Here is a 16,444-nt window from a genome sequence, read left to right as displayed (position 1 = left end):
CAAATGACATGAAATCTATGTTAACCAGCTTGATGAAAGTATTTCAAATTGTATATGAAAACACTACACTGTACCCCATGTTTGCATTAATGTATACAGCTATCATTTAATAAAAAAAAAAAAGAAAAAAAACCAAATTGTCTTAGAGTCATTGCGACCTCACGGGTGCTGCCAGCAAGATGCCCACATGGAAACATCTCACGCCCATTGAGAAAGTCTCTGCCACTCAGGCATATCCATCTGACATGTGTACTGAGTGTCCTCCATGCTCCAGGGACTGTGTGTGGTACGGACATACCATGCAGAGTGACAGGAACACAGCATTGCTTTCCAGGTGTCAAAGGATGTCCTACCCAGAAAGAATGATCAGCAATGATCACCTTGGGAAGGTGACATCTGAGCTAAACTTTGAAGGGAGAGGAGGAGCCAGATGTAGAAACCCAAAGAAAGGGCATTTCTTCAAAGAGCAGCAGAAAGAGCTGAATCCATGGAAGGTCCCAGATGAGGCATCAGGAGTAGCAGTGAGGGGAGGAAGGAGGCCGGGCCTGGGGAAGCAGACACTAGGGTGTCTCCACTCCCTCTCAGGATGTATTTCCTCCCAAGTGCCATGAGAAGCCATTGGAAGGTTTGAAGTGGATGAGGAAGGACACCTATATTATTAAAAGGCTGGCCTGGCCTTAGCTGGTGAGAAGAGGAGGGTGGAGTGGCTGGGTCGGGAAAGAGAAGACAGAGTTTGAGGAGTATCAGGACTGTGTGAGTGGCAGTGGGGCAGGGCCTGCTGAAGGCTCGGGGAGGGGGAGGGGGAGACACAGAGCAGGGGAGGAGCAAAACCACAGGCCAGGCCTGAGCAAGTGGCAGGACAACTACTGAGCCAGAGGTGGGAGCATGAGAAGATGGTCAGCACCGGTGCCTGGGGAGAACAAAAGCACTGTTCTCAGAGTCCTAGAGAGAACTGGAGTTTGTAGTTGGGTTTGCAGCTGGATCTCAAATGCCAACCTGAAGATCCAGCTTAGTGGGGTCAAGTTATTTGCCTATTTGTTTGTTTTAGAGACAGTGTCTCCCTCTGTTGCCCAGGTTGGAGTGCAGCGGTCTGGTCATAGCTAATTGCAGCCTTGAGCTCCTGGGCTCAAGTGAGTCTTCTGCTTTAGCCTCCCAGGTAGCTGGGACTCATGGCACACACCACCACGACCCACTACCTCTTATTCTTTCCTCCTTCTCCTCTGTCCTCTTCCTTTTCTCCTTCCCCTTCTCCTTTTCCTTCTCCCGCTCCTCCTTCTCCTTCTTCTTTTTCCAGAGTTGGAGTCTCCCTATGTTGCTCAGGCTTGTCTTCAACTCCTAACCTCAAGTGATTCTTCTGACTCAGCCTCTCAAAGTGCTGGGATTATAGGCTGCAAACTGAGAAGAGGTGATCTGATGAGGAACCTGGTGTGCTGGCTGTCACAGGCCATCTGCCAGAACACAGAACACCTGGCAGAGAAAATGAAGATTCTTTTCCAGAACATAGGGCAGGTCTGGGAGGACCTGGGAGCCAGGATCAATGAGAGAACAAGGTGCCCATCCTAAAAATGTACAAAAGGAAATCAGCTCCATCCTCAAAGAGCTGAGGCAGGTACAGAAGCAGCTGGAAGTTATCACTACCGTCCTGGACCCGAGTGGGGGCCTGGACCCGGCTCACAGGAATCAGGCTGCATGGCCCAGCCCAGTTGGGTCTTGGGAAGGGCATGCTCACCCCGTTCAGCAGAGACCTTGCTGCCTGCCCTGACCCTAAGGAGCTTCCTGCACCTGTAGGCACCCTGGCCTCCCAGACCCACCTTTCTCCCTGAAAGCAGAAGGTTCCTGATCTAGGCCTCAGGACCAGCCAGATTGGCCTCTTGGCCAGCACTCAACACCCCCGCCCTGCAGTAGGCGGTTCTCTCTGAAGACCTTACATATGCCCTATCCCCATGGTAGGTGCTGCTTTACCTAGGGCCCCTCTGGGCGCCCAGCCAACACCCAACCCTGTCTAGCCTCTGTGGCCACTTGTGCCCATACAGGCCTCTGGTCCCTCGCCTGGTGTGGCCACTGACAAGGGCAAACCCCAAGGGCACCATTACTTTTGTCTTTAGCTTTAAAGGAAAGAGTCATTTGTGCCATTGTGGCCAGCCCTTCAGGCCTACCTGACATGTTTTCCTTGGTTGAAAGTCCTGCCTGTCTCCCTGGGAAGCCCCCTGCACTGAAATGTCCTGTCCTTATGTGAAGGGGAAAGGCCAGGGCGAGGAAGAGAGGCTGGGCATGGGCCATTCACTGCTAAGTGCAGAGATGGGAAGGGCTCAGCTGCCCATGGGACTTTCAAGGAAAGCCAGGTACTTGCCCTGGTGGCTCCTATCTGACCCCGGCAGGGTCAGGGAGGTGGCCCATGAAGATGTTTGGGGCAGGGACCCCACTGCTTTAAGATTTTTGTGCCAATACAACCGCCAGACCCACCAAGCTTGGGGTTGCCCCAATGGAACCCTCATGAGTGTGGGCCTGTGGTTGGCCTAGAGCCAAGCTTGTGAGGACAGGTGACCACTGGTGCACACAGGTGGGGAGACATGTGCACTTTTGAAATCAGCCCAGGTACATCTCAAGGCCTCACTCTGAGCTTCAGGGCATGTTGCCGTAAGGCTCTCTGGGCCTCTGCCCCTGGGCTTCTGGTGGGTCTGGGCACAGGGTAGGGGTCAGCCCTTTCAGGTGGAGGCAAGAGGTGGACCAAAGTGAGTGGAAAGCAGGTAGCTGGGAAGCTCCTGCTCAGTGCCTAGAGAGCATGACCCTCTCTGGCCTGGCCCCATCCTCCTGTGGGCACCAAGTGGGCACTTGCAGCAGGTAGTGCCCTGGCGGGTGGGAGCAGGCATGGACCCGGGAGCAATCGTGTTTTCTCTGGATCCTGTGGGCTGGGAACATGCTAGGTGGGCAGATTGTGCCCCTCTGCTTTGGCCCATGCTGCCAGGTCACTAAGCCAAAGTGCCCACTGGCAGTGGGGGTGGGGAGTGAAGGGGTACCATCTCCACCAGACTGGCCCCAGGTGAGCTCCACAGAGATATTAAAATAAAAACAAAAACAAAACCTTGTTTAGTCGCAGATCTATACAGGAATTCCCCCATTCTGTATAATGTTGGATATGAATTTGTCGTAATTTAAGTTTTATAATTTAGAGAAATGTTCTGTCAATGCCTATTTTGTTAAGAGTTCTTATCTTAAATGTGTGCTGAATTTTGTCAAATCTTTCTGTGTCTATTGAGATGATCATATGGTCTTTGTTTTTGCTTCTGCTTATGTGGTGAGTCATGTTTATTGAGTTGTATCTGATGAACCATCCTGGTATCTCTGGGATGCAGCCCACTTGGCCAATGTGCTGCTGAATTCAATGTGCTAAAATTTTGTTGAACATTTTTGCATCTATATTCCTGAATAGAAACAGTTGTCCATAGTTTTCTTTTTTCTTGTGTGCTTTCCAGGCTTTGATATCAAGGTGGAATGAGTTGGGGGAGGATTCCTTCCTCTCTGATGTTTTGAGATAATTTCTGCACTATAAGCACCTCTTCCTCTTGTAGATCTGGAGGTCCATAAAGTTTGGCTGTGAAACCATTTGGTTAGGGCAGCACCTGTGGCTCAAAGGAGTAGGGTGCCAGCCCCATATGCCAGAGGTAGTGGGTTCAAACCCAGCCTCGGGCCAAAAAAACAAAACAAAACAAATGAACAAACAAAAAAACCTGCAGAAACCATTTGGTTCAGGACTTTTATTCATATGAAAGTTTTTTATTGCAGTTTCAATTGTGTTGCTTGATCTTAGTCTGTTTAAAGGTTCTATTTTATTCCTGATTGACAGTAGCAAAATTGTGTGTTTCTAAGAATTTGTTCATTTCCTCCAGATTTTCCCATTATGTACACAGAGGTTTGTTAATAGTATTCAGAGATGGTTTGTATTCTGTGGTGTCAGTTGTAATACCTCTTATTTCATTTCTGATTGAGGTTAGTAACATCCTTGTCTGTTTTAGATTAGCTAAGCAAGAAGTCTGTCAATTTTGTTTATCTTTTCAAAGAACCAACTTTTGTTTCATTAATGTTCTGTATAAATTCTTTTGCTATCAACGCATTTAGTTCTTTTCTAACCTTAGTTATTTTTGTTCTTCTGCTGAGTTTGGGATTGGTTTTCTCTTCCTTTTCTCATTCCTTAAGAGATTCAGTTGATTGTTGATTTGCAATATTTCTGTTTGTTGATATAAACTTTCCTCTTAGGTCTGTTTTTGCTGAATCTCATAAATTTTTATAACTTATGTCCCATTTATCAGTTTGTTTGAAGAATATTATGATTTACATTTTAATTTTCTCCTTGACCTCATTATTGTTCAGTAATAAGTGGTTTAATTTCCATGACTTTATGTAGAATTGAGTGTTTCTGTGGGAGTTGATTTGTAATTTTATTCCACTATGGTCTCAGAAAATACATGGTATAATATCTGGTTTTGTTCTCTTTTGTGAGATGTGTTTTGTTCAAGCACTTTAATGATTTCTCTTTTATTCTCGTCCTTAATCCAATGGTCATTCAATGTAAAGTTATTTTGTTTCCATGACTTTATTTGAGTATGAAGATTTCTGTTGGTATTGAGTTAAACTTTTATTCTGTGATGGTCCAAGAAGATACAAGGAATAATTTCTATTCTTTTAAATTTGTTGAGCTTCTGTGCAGAAGCATTTTAGCTTGATAAAATCCCAGTTATTTATTTAAAGAAATGGGATTTGATCAAACTAAGAACCTTCTGTATAGCTAAGGGTACCACAACTAAAGCACACAGACAACTGTCAGAATGGAAGAAGATATTTGCATGCCATAAATCTGACAATGGGCTGATAACTAGAATCTGCCGAGAATTCCAACTAATCAATAGGAAAAGAGCAAACTACTCCATTTAGGAGTGGGCAAGAAACTTGAACAGAAACTTCTCTGAAGATGACAAATCAGTGGCCAACAAAGACTTGAAATAATGTTCATATTCTCTAGTCATCAGAGGAATGCAAATCAAAACCACTCTGAGATATCACCTAACCCTAGTAAGATTAGCCCACATCACAAAGTCCCAAATCTGCAGATGCTGGCATGACTGTGGAGAGAAGGGCACACTTTTGCACTGCTGATGGGATTGAAAACTAGTGCAACCTTTATGGGAAGAAATATAGACAATTCTCAAAGAGCTAAAAGTTGACCTTCCATTTGATAATCCCATTCCTACATATCTACCCAGAAGAAAAAAAAAAATCATTTTACCACAAGGAAATTTGCACCAGAATGTTTCTTGTAGCTCAGTTCACAATTGCCGAGACATGTGAAGCAATCCAAGTGCCCAGGAATGGATCAACAAACCATGGCATATGTATACCATGGAGTACATTTCAGCCATAAGAACAGAAGGCAACTTTACATTTTTTGTGTTTACTTGGATGAGTTGAAATACATTCTTCTTAGCAAATTATATCAAGAATGGAAAAAAAAGTATCCAATACACTCAATACCAATATGAAACCAATATATAGCCAACTGCATATCCACAGGAAAGTAAAACACAAGTCTAGTTTAGCCAGGGGGAGGGGAGAGGAAGGAGGCACAATGGGGAAGGAGAGAGGGTGGTTGGTGGGATCTCACCCAATGTGAACAATGTGAGGGTGTTCTGCACACCCCTTGTGTAAACAGATCAACTACAACTTGAACTTTGCCTTAAACAAATGAAAACAATGTAATCTAAACACACATACTCTCATATCAACCTGAGATTAAAAAATTCAAAAGGAAAAGAAAACAATTATTATAATTAATACAATCCTGTTTGGTGCTCTGGAAAAGAAAAAAAAAGATTAGTAGGCGGCTCTCTAGGATCAGAAGTAACAGTGGCTGCTGGCTGTGAAGATACACTGTGCAGTGCGCAGCAACCTGTCATGTTGACTTTTGGGGCATGACTTCCTGTTCTGGTCTGAAAATTAAAGCTCTTGGGTGACCCCATGGCCCAGGTTCATCACTGCAGAATCCAGGGTGATGCTGCATACCTGAGGGGGATGCTGGATGCTGTTGGGTAGTATGCAGAACTTCAGCTCCTGCTATGAAAACCCATAGTCTGTGCTGGGATGTAGATTTAGAGACTTGAAGGAAGCCCATTGTGGGGGGATTTCCAAACAGGTTGATAAAGCCACAGGATCAGCTTGTTTCTTGCAGGGTGGACCTCATGCTAGCCACATGGCAGGACAGACTGTAGAGCTTTGAAGCTTCTGGAAAGCCATGACAATGGGGCCCTTCTGTGCATCAGCTATCACAGGTCTGTAGCAATTCTCTCACCCTTCACGTGCCCCATAAGGTGGGGCGGTAAGCTGCAGTTTCGCCATGGCAAAGTTGTCTGCTGAGCCCACACCTTGCCTGTTCCCAGGCCCAGATCCACCTGTGCTGGATGAAGGAAGCACTTGGCTGTTCTCTCTCCAGGCTGCCCCAATGGGAGACCAGCACAGTGTACCTGACAACTTGGCAGGAGTCGGGGAACCGTATGTGTTCATTACCATCTGTGTCCTCTGTCTGATCAGGCCAATCTTCACAGGATTTAGGTTGGTCCTTGGACCACCCCCACAGGGACACGTGGCATAATGGTGGCCTTCCAGCAGCCCAGAGCAGAGACATGTAGTGTCATGTAGTCTGGGCCCCTCATCCCTCCTTCCCTTGTTCTCTGTTGAATTCCCTTCCTGCATCTCCTTTTTGCTCCCAGTATCTGGGCTGTCACTCTGTCACCCTCACAATGCTGTCTCTGAGTGGACCATTCTGAATGGGATGGCTTGTGCTTCTCCCCACTTTTCTCAGAAGAGGCTGCAATGGGGATGCCTCTAGGACATCATCTGCAAGAGAAGTTGTTCTTGACTTTTTTTCAATAATTCAATTTCTTTAGTGATTTTTTTATTCATTTCCTGCATTGTTTTGTGTTTTTTTTTCCCTTGGACTTCTATTTTCTATTTTGTGAGATGTGTTTTTTGACCGAAGATGTGATAAGTCTTGGAGAATATTCTGTGTGCCGTTGAGAAGAATGTACATTCAGTAGGTTTTGGGTAGAATGTTCTGTAAATGTCTGTTAGTCCCATTTGCTCTAGAATCTAATTTAAGTCTCATGTTTTATTTATGCTTGAAGGATCTATCCAGTTCTGTCAGTGGGGTGTTTAAATCCCGGGATGTTAAGATGCTGGTCTTTATCACTTTGTTTAGATGTGGTAGGGTTTGGTTTATAAATCTGGGTTCACCTGTGTTACATGATTAAATATTTTGAATTGTTATGTTTTCTTATTGAATTGTTTCCTTTATCATTGTGTACTGATCATCTTTGTCTTCCTTTAATTTTGTGGTTGTGAGGTCCACATTACCTCAAATGAGAATGGCTACACCATGTTTCATTTAACTTTGCATGGAATAGTGTCTTTCATACCTTCACCCTGACTCTGAATTAGTTCTTATACATTACATGTGTTTCCTGGAGATAGAAGATATTTGGTTGGTGTTTTTTTCATCTATTAAGCTAGCTTATGTCTCATGAGAGGAGAGTTCCATACACTCACATTCATTGAAAGAATTGATAAGTGAGGTAGATTTCTATTCATCCTGTTGAATAGACCATTAACTGCTTAATCTCATAAGCAGCTGTAGTATCTGGGCTCTGAACTTTAGCTGTTGGATGATTTTACACTCATCAGTGTTGATCAGTTTCTAATGCGGTTCCGAATACATCCTGCAGGGCAGACTTGGTCTTAACAAATTCGTTCAGCTTATCTGAGAAAATTTTTATTTCTCCTTCCTATAAGGAACTTAGTTTTGTAGGATACAAAATTGTAGGTCTGCCATTATTCTGTTTGAAAAGACTGAATATGAGGCCCTAGTCCCTTCTAGCATGTAGGGTGTTAGTTCAGAAGTTTCAAGTTAGTCTGACAGGTTTTCCTTTGTAATTTACCTGATGCTTGCACTTTATGGCCCATGGAAGTTCCTCTGTCATGTTGAACAATTCTGATGACTATATGTTGTGGTGATTGTCTCTTGGTGAATAATTTGACACAGGTCCATTGAGCTTTTAGCACCAGATTATTCAGATTTCTAGCAAGGCCTGAGAATTTTTCCTCAAGTATTCCTGAAATAGGTTTTCTAGCCTATTTTCTCTCCACCCTCAGGGATGTCTCTAATTCTTATGTTAGGCCTCTACACAATCCTATATTTCTCATATGCTTTGTTCTTTCTCTTTGACTGACTTGATTAATTCAAATATGTTGCTTTATAACTCTGGTATTCTTTCTTCTGCCTTTTCTAGCCTATCCTTTTTTAAAAATTTCATTTTGATGTAGGGGCACACACAACCAGATCACAATATTTCAATTTGTTAGGTAAGATACCTAACAAATTTCTTATAGGTACAACTACAAGATTCTTGTAGTTGTGTCCTTCATCCAAAAGTTACGCCATACACCCCCACACTGTACCCATTAAGTGGGAGCACCCCACCCTCCCTCCTTGATTCCCTCTCCTCTGAACTTGAATTGAAATGAGTTTTTCTCCTATGTGGATGTGAATCAGATTATCTACTGTCTGCATACTAGTATTGAGTACATTGGATATTTGCTTTTCCATTTTTCTGATACTTTACTGAGAAGAATGTGTTTCATCTCCATCCAGGTTAATATAAAAAATGTAAAGTCATGATCTTTTTATGGCTAGATAATATTCCATGGTGTGTGTGTGTGTGTGTGTGTGTATATATATATATATATATATATATACATATATATATAAAATAGTTCGTTAATCCATTCCTGAGTTGATGGGCATTTAGGTTGCCACATCCTAAGATTATACATTGAGCTGAGATAAACAATCTAGTGCAAATGTCTTTATCATAAAAGGATTTTTGTTTTAATCTGGGCAGATGCCCAGTAGTGGGATTATGACATCAAATGGGAGGTCTAATTTGATTTCTTTGAGGATTCTCCATACTTCTTTCCAAAGAGGCTGTATTAGTTTGTAGTCCCACCCACAGTGTAAAGGTGTACCCCTCTCTCTGCATTCACACCAGCATCTGCAGCTTTGAGACTTTGTGATGTGTAACTAACTGGGCTTAGGTGATATTTCAGGGTGGTTTTGATTTGTGTTTCCCTGATTATTAGGGACAATGAGCATTTTATCATGTGTTTGCTGGCAATTAGTCTGTCTTCTTCAGAGAAGGGATTGCTTGCTTTTATTTTGTTGAGTTTTCTATAGATCCTAGTTATCAAACAATTGTCAGATCTATAATATGCAAATATCTTTTCCCATTTTGAAGGTTGTCTGTTTGCTTTGGTTGTAGTTTCCTTAGCAGTATAGAAGCTTTCCAGTTTAATTAAAGTTCTATTTGTTTATTTTTGTTGGTGTTGCAATTGCTATGGAAGTCTTCTTCATAAAATCTTTCCCCAGACTGATATCCTCAAGAGTTTCTCTCACATTTTCTTCTAGGATTTTATCATTTCGTGTAAGGGTTAACAGAAATATTAAACTACATTGTAAGAGGAAGTGCTAGCCTAATTCAACCCCCACGTGAAAAGGCTGGATAAAGAGACCAGTACTGGTAAGAAAACCGGATAGAACTAGCTACATTGTACAAGACTTAGACGGAAACGCAGAGCACAGCTCAGGGCCCCTCCCCTCAGGACAGCATAACCCCTCCGCCCTCCCCTCACATTTTAAACCTATCATAGGCCAAAGACTACATTCCTAGCCTTATATAGATTCAGCTTCATGAAGTAACCATGCCCCCTCAACTAATCCTATATAAGATTGTACCGATTCCAAATAAGCAGCTTCAGCTCAGCCTTCTCCCTATACTGTATGAGTGGTTGTGTGATTGTGTCCACCCTTACCCTTTCCTTCTCCCTCTCATACACCGATCACGAACTCCCCAACACCGCCTGCTGGTTGGGCAGTGTCAATTTCATGCTTTAGATTTAAGACTTTCATCCATCTTTAATCAATTTTTGTAAGTGGTGAAAAGTGCAGGTTCAGTTTCAGTCTTTTACATGTGGTTTAGAACTATTTATTGAATAGGAATAGGAATTATTTTCCTTAATGTGTGTTTTCATTTGGTTTATCAAATATCAGATAGCAACTTGAGACTGGTTTCATCTCTTGGTTTTCTATTCTGTTCTAACTGTACATGTCTCTATTTTTGTGCCAATACTATGCTGTTTTGATTTCTGCTGACTTGTAATATAGCCTTAAGTCTTGTAGGGTGATGCCTCCAACTTTGTTTTTATCATTAAAAATTATCTTGGCTGTACAGGACTTGTCTGGTTTCACATGAAATAAAGAACTATGTTTTCCAGTTCTTTAAAATATGACATTGGTATTTTAATGGGGATTGTGTTGACTCTGTAGATCACTTTGAGAATAGACATTTTAACAATGTTGATTCTTCCCAGCCATGAGCATGCTATGCTCTTCCATTTTTTTTTTTGTTGTTGTTTTTTTTGAAACAGAGCCTCAAGCTGTCGCCCTGGGCAGAGTGCCATGGCATCACAGCTCACAGCAATCTCTAACTCCTGGGCTCAAGTGAATCTCCTGCCTCCGCCTCCTGAGTAGCTGGGACTACAGGCACCTGCTGCAATGCCTGGCTAGTTTTTGGTTGCAGCTGTCATTGTTGTTTGGCGGGTCTGGGTTGGATTTGAACCCGCCAACTCAGGTGTATGTGGCTGGCGCCCTAGCTGCTTGAGCCACAGGCACCAAGCCTATGCTCTTCCATTTGTTAATGTCTTCTCTTATTTCTTTTCTTAGGGTTTCATAGTTTTCTTTGTAGAGGTCCTTTGCTTTTTTTTTTTTTTTAACATATATTCCTAGGTATTTAATTTTAATTGGAACAACTGTGAAGGGAATTGTGCCCTTAATTTGCTTTTCAACTTGGCTGTTATAGGCATGTACAAAGGTTACTGATTTGTGGACATCGATTTTTTTTGTTTTTGTTTTTGCAGTTTTTGGCCAGGCTGGGTTTGAACCTGCCACTTCCAGTACAGGGGCTGGTGCCCCACTCCCCTGAGTCACAGGCACCACCCCTGGACATTGATTTTATACCCTGTGACATTACTGTATTTTTTGATCACTTACAGGAGGCTTGTGGTTGAATCTCTAGGGTTTTATAAGTATAAGATCATATCATCAGCAAAGAGCGAGTGTTTGACCTCCTCTGCCCCATTTGGATGCCCTATATATCCTTCTCTTGCTTGATTGCATTGGCTGGAACTTTCAGAACTCTATTGAATACTAGTGGACTAGTGGTGACAGTGGACATCTTTGTCTGGTTCCAAATCTTTCAGTTTTATTCTATTCGGTATGATATTAGCTATGGGTTTATTGTAGATGGCTTCAACCAGTTTAAGAAATACGCCACTTATGCCTATATTCTTAAATGTTCTTGTTAGAAAAGGATGCTGGATTTTATCAAATGCTTTTTCTGCATCTATTGAGAGGATCATATAGTCTTTGTTTTGCTTCTGTTGATATGGTAAATTATGTTTATGAACTTGTCTTGTATCCCTGGAATGAAATCTACTTGATTGTGATGAATAATTTTTCTAATGTGTAGCTGTAATCTATTGGCTAAGATTTTATGGAGAATTTTTGCATCCATATTCATTACTGAAATTGGTCTGTAGTACTCCTTTTTAGCTGGGTATTTTCCTGGCTATTCTATCAGAGTGATGCGTGCTTCACAGAATGTGTTGGGAAAGATTCCTTCTTTCTCAATTTTTTGGAATAGTTTCTGCAAGATGGGTATAAGCTCCTCTTTGAAGATTTGATAGAATTCTTCTGTGAGGCCATCTGGTCCACCACTTTTTAGTTGGCAGATTTTTTATTGTTTCTATGATTTCAGTACTTGATATTGGTCTGTTGAAGACATCTATTTCTTCTTGGTTAAGTCTAGGGAAGAGTGTGTGATTCCAGGTATGGATCTCTTTCCTTCACATTGTCAAACTTCTGGGCATAGAGTTTCTTGTAGTAGTCAGAGATAATCTCTTGTATCTCTGTGATATCTGTTGTTATTTCCCCCTTTTCATTTTTGATTGAGGTTATAAGGGATTTTACTTTTCTATTTCTAGCTGGTCTGGCCAAAGGTTTATCAATTTTATCTATCTTTTCAAAGAACCAACCTTTGTTTGGTTAATTTTTTGAATGATTCTTTTGTTTTTAATTTCATTTATTTCTGATTCAATTTTGGTTCTTTTGTTTTCTTCTGCTAGGTCAGGGATTAGATTATTCTTCCTTTTCCATTTCCTTAAGATACTTCATTAGTTTGTGTATGTGCTGTCTCTCTGTTTTTCAGATGTAGCCATCTAATGCAATAAATTTCTCTCTTAGGATTGCTTTTGCAGTAATCCACAGGTTTTGGTCACTTGTAGCTTCACCACTGTTATGTTTAAGGATTTTAACAATTTTCTTCTTTAACTCTTCCTTGACCCAACATAAGGTCATTCAGCATAAGCTTGTTTAATTTCCATGCATTCGTGTGGGGATGAACGTTTTTGTTGGAGTTGAGTTCCACTATTACTGCCTTGTCTGAGAACATACAAGTTATAATTTCAATTCTTTCAATTTTGTTGATGTTTGAGTTGTATCCTAGGATACGATCTATTTGGGAGCAGGTCCATGGGCTGGCGAGAAGAACATATATTCCTTAGCTTTGGGATGGTGTGTTCTGAATGTATCTATTAAGCTTATTTGTTCTATGATCACATTTATGTTCCTTGTAATTTTATTTACTTTCTGTTTAGAGGATTTGTCCAATTCTGTCAGAGGGGTGTTAAACTCCCCAGGTATTATGGTGTTATGAGATAACATATTGTTCGACCAATCAAGGTCTGTTTCATAAAACTGGGAGCTTTTAAGTTGGGTGTATAAATATTTAAAATTGAAATGTCCTCTTGTTGTATTGTTCCTTGAACAGAATGAAGAGACCTTCTTTGTCTTTCTTAATTTTAGTTGCTTTAAATCCACTTGCATCTGAAAATAAGATGAGACCTCTCCTTTCTTTTGATTTTCATTTGCTTGAAATATTATTTTCCAACCACTCACTCTGAGTCTTATTTTGTCCTTTGTGGTTAGGTATGTTTCCTGGAGACAGACAGTGTACAGATGGCTTTTTTTTTTTTTTAAATCTAATTGGCCAGTCTGTACCTCCTCAGTGGGGAATTCAAGTCATTAACATTTATTGAGAGAATTGGTAAGTATAGAGGAGTTGTATTCATCTTATTTTGTGAATGTCTGTTGTTTAGTTTTATCCTTTGTGCCATTGTGGAAGCTAGGATTTGTCATTTAGTTTCTGGAAATTTACATTGCTGGTGGTTAATTGTGATGGTCAGTGTGGAGGATAGGTCTAAGTATTTCTGGAAGAGCTGCTGTTGTTGTTGTGAATTTCCTCATTGTTTGTATGTCTATAAAAAATCTTATTTCTTCACTGATTTTGAAGCTTAGATTAGCAGGATAAAGATTCTGGGCTTAAAATTATTTTGTTTAAGAAGGTTAAAAGTAGATTACCATTCTCTTATGGCTTGAAAAGTTTTAGCTGAAAAGTGCACTATCATATTTATGGATCTGCCCCAGTAGGTTAATTGTGGTGTACTTCTCGTTGCTTGTAAAATTTTCTCTTTTGTCTTGACTTTGCACAGTTTCATTACAATGTGTCTTAGAGATGGTCTTTTTGTTTTGAGATGATGTCGGGTTCAATAACACCTCTAAAGGAAGTGGTTTGGCACCTTCAGTGATACTTGGAAAATTTTCATTTATTATATCTTCCAGTAGGACTTCCATTCTTTTGGATGTTCTTTGAGATTCCCTATCAGGGATCCCTATAATTCATGTTTGAATGGTGTGTGAAGTCCCCCAATTCTCAGAGTGAAATGTTCTGCTTTCTGTCTTTCATTTTTCGCTTCTTTAACTACCTGGGTTACCTCACAACCTTTATCCTTTAGCTTTGAGATACTTTCTTCTCCATGCTCTACTCTGTTACTGATTGCACCTTTAAGTTCCCTGATTGACTCCTTCATTTACTTAAGCTCCTTTCTATATTTGTCATATCTTTTATACTTTTGTTGGTTCTCTTTTTCCACTTTCTTTTCAATTCCCTTTATTGCCCTTACCATCCATACTTTTAAATTCCCTTTCTGTCATGTCCGTTACTTCTTTATAGGTGGAGTCCTCTACAATAGCAACCTCATTATCTCTTGTGTGTGTGTGTATGTTGGTTGCTCTGTTTTTCTATTTCCCGTTGCCATAATTTTTCTGTTGTTTCCTCCTCATGTGTGTTTCTCATTCACTTCCATCCCTTACTATTTCCCTCTCACTGCATCCTCCTCTTTGAGTTACCTTGTCTCAGAGCTTAGGTGCTGAAGTGGTCTCTTGATGTAAGCCCCAAAAGAAGAGAAGGGTAATGAGAGAGCAGGGGGAATGAAGAGAGAGAGAAAGAAAGAAAGAAAGAAGGAAGGAAGGAAGGAAGGAAGGAAGGAAGGAAGGAAGGAAAGAAAGAAAGAAAGAAAGAAATGAAAGAGAAAGGAAAAAAAAAGAAAAGAAGGAGGTTAAAGAAAAGAATTTGAGTAAAGGACAGAAGGACAGAATGAGAAAGAGATAGACAGGCAAAATGGTGTTGTTTTGCAGGGTACTATGGCCAACCTGCAACTCCAGGTTTTTGGAGGGCAGTCTGGGCTGGTCTCTCAATGCCAGGAGCTCTTACTAGCCTGAGCAACAACAATACACCAACCAACTTCTGCCAAATATACAAAAAGAAAGGAAAGAATAAAGAAAAAAAATTCAGCAGTATGTTGTAGGGGGGACCTGTCAGTACAGTCTTTCTAAATGTCAAAGCTAGAAAGACATCCTGGATCATGAGCTCATGACCTCCTTGAGCCAGTCCCCTGCTATGACCCTCTCCCCAGCCATTACCCTCTAGCACTCATAGAAACAAATAAGAACAGATAAAGAAAATTAAAAATACAATTATTTTAGATATATAAAAAAGAGATATCTTAGCTATTATATTAAAATTTTATGTAACAAAGATGAGAAAAGTATAAGAATCTTTACCAAAATAGAGTATAAAGAAGTGAAATAAAAAAAGAAATACACAATAAAAGGAGCTAAAAAAAGTCACAAAGGTGAGGGAACCTTTGCCATTGAAGAAAGTAAAGATGAAAAAATAAAATACAACCAATCAAACAAAAAACATAACAAAAAACCCTACAAAACAACAACTACAACAACAATAAAGAGAAGAAAATGAAAAAACAAACATAAAATTAATGTGCAATTTAAAGTATATGTATACTGTATTGTAATATATTGCTAGGACATCAGGTGGCACTGTGGTGTTAGGAGATTGAGAACACATGCTGGTTTTGTTGTGCACAATGAGTTCTGGGAAACACTCTAGTTGCTAAGGAGATGGGGTCCTGTTTTCCTGACTTACCTGCCCTTTGACAACAATACCCAGAGATGTGGGTGCCAATCAGCTCACCACAAGCGTAGATGCCTGATCTCAGCAGATGCACTAGACCGGCCCTGCACTAGACCCTGTGGACCAGTTCTCCCACAAGCCTTCCCGATGGCAGCCCAGCTAGCAGACAAGCTGATGGTAGGTATCCCGCCCCCACCTGGTATTCAAACCAGTTGCTGGACACAGTTTGAGTCCACCCACTTGCTTAAGCCTTCCAAGGCAGCTCCAGTGTGAAGTTTAGCCCCAAATAAAAAAACTGCAGAACAGCACTTTCCTGTTCCCAGTCTTCTACAGGTGAACCACCCATACCCACATATTAGCCTTCTGTGCTGGTTTTCTCCAGCTCCAGACTTCCTTACTGGCTCCAACTTTTTGCTTTGTTAATCTTCTGAATTGTTCTTTTGTTCTCAATTTCACTTAGTTCTGATCTGATTTCAATTAATTATTTTCTTCTTCTGAGTTTGGGATTGGATTGCTCTTCCTTTTCCAATTCCTTGAGATGATTCATTACCCTGTTGTTTAGCACTCTGATTTCTGGATGTCGGCTTTTAGATAATGAATTTCCCACTTTGGACTGCTTTTGCAATATCCTGCAGGTTTTGACAGCTTGTGGTATTGTTGCCATTTGTTTAAGGATTCTAATGATTTCCTTTTTATCTTCTTCTTGACCTAGCTATTACTCCATAGTAAGTTGTTTAGTTTCCATGACTTTGTGTGAGGATGAGTGTTTCTGTAGGAATTTATTTCTACTTTTATTCTATTGTGGTCTATAAGTAAACATGATATAATATCTATTATATAAAGTTTATTGAGCCTTATTTCTTGACCTAGGGTATTCTCAATCTTGAAAAATGATCCATGAATTGATAAGAAGGATATATATTCATAAATGTTGGGATGAAATGTTCTGTAGATGT

This window comes from Otolemur garnettii, unplaced genomic scaffold (assembly GCF_000181295.1).
Source record: "Otolemur garnettii isolate 467f Iridium unplaced genomic scaffold, OtoGar3 scaffold00136, whole genome shotgun sequence".
Classification (NCBI taxonomy): domain Eukaryota; kingdom Metazoa; phylum Chordata; class Mammalia; order Primates; family Galagidae; genus Otolemur; species Otolemur garnettii.
Note: the sequence above shows the minus strand (reverse complement) of the source record.